This window comes from Corylus avellana, chromosome ca2, assembly GCF_901000735.1.
Source record: "Corylus avellana chromosome ca2, CavTom2PMs-1.0".
Lineage (NCBI taxonomy): Eukaryota > Viridiplantae > Streptophyta > Magnoliopsida > Fagales > Betulaceae > Corylus > Corylus avellana.
The window spans coordinates 39,743,304-39,746,536 of NC_081542.1; positions in this window are offsets into that span (position 1 = coordinate 39,743,304).

Here is a 3,233-nt window from a genome sequence, read left to right on the forward strand (position 1 = left end):
ACTTATTTTAGGTATTGTGCCTAAAATATAGCCAAAAAAAAAAAAAATTCTTAGAAAATCGATTACCAGACAGGAAAAAATGGGAACTGACCAAATTGAAAACCGGGGTACTCAAATTTCAGTTTTCAATTTTAGCCAAAAATCAAAAAACTGGACCGAATTGACACCCTATTTCTTCCCTTCTCATTCAGCTTTTCACCAACGATCATTCAACGCAACGCTCCTCACCCAAAGGCCCGAGGTGAGGCTCTGGAGGGCCAGGCCGAGAAGTCCATTTGATTAATTCATTGTTTCTCGGGAAGGAAAAGGAGGATTGGATCAACTCCATCGGACGGTCCATTTTACAATGCATATGAAAAGTCTCCTTGCCAAAGACTTTTTAGGGGATATCTTCCGTTCGGTCATGGCATAAATGGCCTAATTTACACCCACCAACCAGGAGATGACACATCAGCTTGTTTTAACATACAAAATGTATTTACCCACATCAGAATATACCACCCCTCTTAAAATGAAACCATGGTTACAAAGTGAAACCCAAAAACCCACCCCCTGCTTTTTGCCCACCGAGGTGCCAACCGGCTGCCCACTGCCCACCGGCCCGCCCAGCATGCCGTTCCTACCGCCCCTGCCCAGCAGTCTGACCACCGCCCAGCAAGCCGTTCCCACCACCCCCGCCCAGCAGGCCATTCCCCAGACCAGCAAGTCGTTCCCCTGCACCCACGCCCAGGCCGATCCCACGTCTAGCCGGCTGCCCACTGCCCAGCTGGCTGTCCACCGCCCAGCAGCCCACTGTTGGAAGTCGAAATAGCCTGAAATCGCTTGAAATCGGCTTCGAAATCACCTAAAATCGACTTCGAAAATCCAACGCGTGTGGTGAACCGTCGGAGCAGCTGGGCGGCATGGGCTTGGTGGAGCTGGGCGTGGGCGGAGCTGGGTGGCTGGTCGGTGGAAAGCTGGGCGGTGTGGGCTTGGGCGGCGTGGGCTCTGCGGGAGGTGGCGGCGTCTCTTCCGAGGAGGGGGCGGCGTGAAACCAAGCTTCTCGGTGAAAGTCTGCTGTTTGGGGTTTTTTTTTTTTTTTATGAGCAGAAGCTATTTGGGTTTTTATCCTGTGAAACCAAACTTATTTTGTATGATGAAATAATATGAAGTGGCAGCATTTGTGTGGAAGGCAAAAAACATGAGTTTTCTGCCTTGACCATATAGCAGCAGCACTCGACTTTTTATAGTCGTGCTACTGAAGTCTTTTCAGTGTTGTGCCAAAAGACTTTTAACAACCTCTTTAATTACGCCCACTTGTCACGCGTTCCTTGAACAAGTCTTTTCAGTGATGACAAGTGAAAGATATATTTTGTAAAATGTATGGAAAATAAGTATTCTTTGAGTCTCTGCTGTAAATTCAAAAAGTCATAATCTGCAAAAATCAAACTACAGGTCCCCAACTCTGCATTAGAAACTAATTAGCAAAAAGAGGAATAATAAGACAAAAAAGAGGCTAATTAGCTAGTCCAAAGTATCTTTTATAAGCTCAGCAACCATTTTCAAGGAATAATTTTCCATAGATTAGAGAAAGAAACAATGAAGATAAGCAATAGAAGAAAACCGGCCACATATACATACATCTTTTATTAATTTAGCGATCATTTTCGATTAATATTTTTTTATAGAGAAACAAACAATAAAAATAGGCACTAAAAGGATAATTAAATAGATAATAAGCATAGGGCTGGCTAGATTGCGACGGTGTAAATACATAAGACGTACATAACTTGTTCTCTTGTTCTCCTCTTGTAAGACTTTTTCATCCGAAAACAGCAAGACATTAATTGAAGACCAAAAGACTTTTAATTTGGTCCACTTCTCACGCGTTCAAGATACTACATTATTACGTATTAGCGTGTCAAGGACTCAAGAACCTGTGCTTTGAAAATTCTAAGTTCATACACCCCAAATGAGTCCTACAAAGAACACACATAATACCATGTATCTTCTTCGAATCTCTGCTGCAAATCCATAAAGCCATATTCTTCAAAAATAAACTGAATACTTAATTACCCCACCTTATGAGGATTCTTATGAGGATGTAAAAACTTATGATCAGGATTCTTCTTGGTCTTTGAGGAAGATTTTTTTGACCTTTGAAAATAGTTAGATTTGACTAGCTATTATGAGCTAAATTTCATTTCCGGTAGAATGGTTAGACTAATATTTTTTTTTTTAATTTTTTTTTTTTTTAATTCTAACATGAATAGTGAATAGGCACAACAACGCAGCAGGTGGCTGACACATCACCAAAATTGGTGACTTGTGAAGCTTCACACATCACCAATGTTGGTGATCTGCCAAGATTGGTAGGTCATTAAACTGTGTGACGTGTCAAACTTGAGACGTCATCAATGTCAATGACATGTCAAGTTTGGCAGGTCACCAATTTGGTAACCTGCCAAAATTACACATGTCACATTTTAAAGGATGACGTGTTTATTCCACACGTCACTAATTGGTGACGTGTTCATCAATTGACAGGTCACCAAATTCAATTCTAGACCGGCAGATTAATGCCTTGTGACCCACGTCACTAAGGACACGCCACCATCCAATTAGTGACATGTTTAGCCATTGGCAGGTCACCAAACTGAAGTCGCAAAATCCCAAATTTTTTTTGTAGTGAGGCTCTTTAGTTTATAGAGCATCTCCAACAAGAGTGGCTATTTTAGCCGTTCAAAATACACAGTTTTACATTTTAGCTACTAGTTTTTTAATGCAAACTCCAACAGATTATTTATTATAACTCTCGACTTTTTTTAAATGTTATTTTCTAATTTTTTTTTATTATTGTTTTTTTTTTTTTTTTCCACTTCTCTCTCTAATTGGAGAGCAAATATTATCTTAAGGCTTCATCTATAAGCGTAAGTTATAGACCGAACTATGTAAAATAAATGACACCGATAATCTAACTCCATTTGTTGCTCAAGCTATTGAGCAAGTTGCAAGTAAAAGATATCTTTTGTAAAATGTGAGAAGCAATTCTTCTTTGAGTCTGTCTCTCTGTTGTGCCGTAAATCCATGATATTCAGAAAAAAAAAAAAAAAATATAAAGCTACAGATCCCCAACCTCGCATTAGAAACTGATTAGAACGAGAAAAGAGGAATAGTAACACCAAAGAGAGGCCGATTAGCTAGTCCAAAGTATCTTTTATAAATTAAGTTGAGCAATTATTTTCGAGGAATAA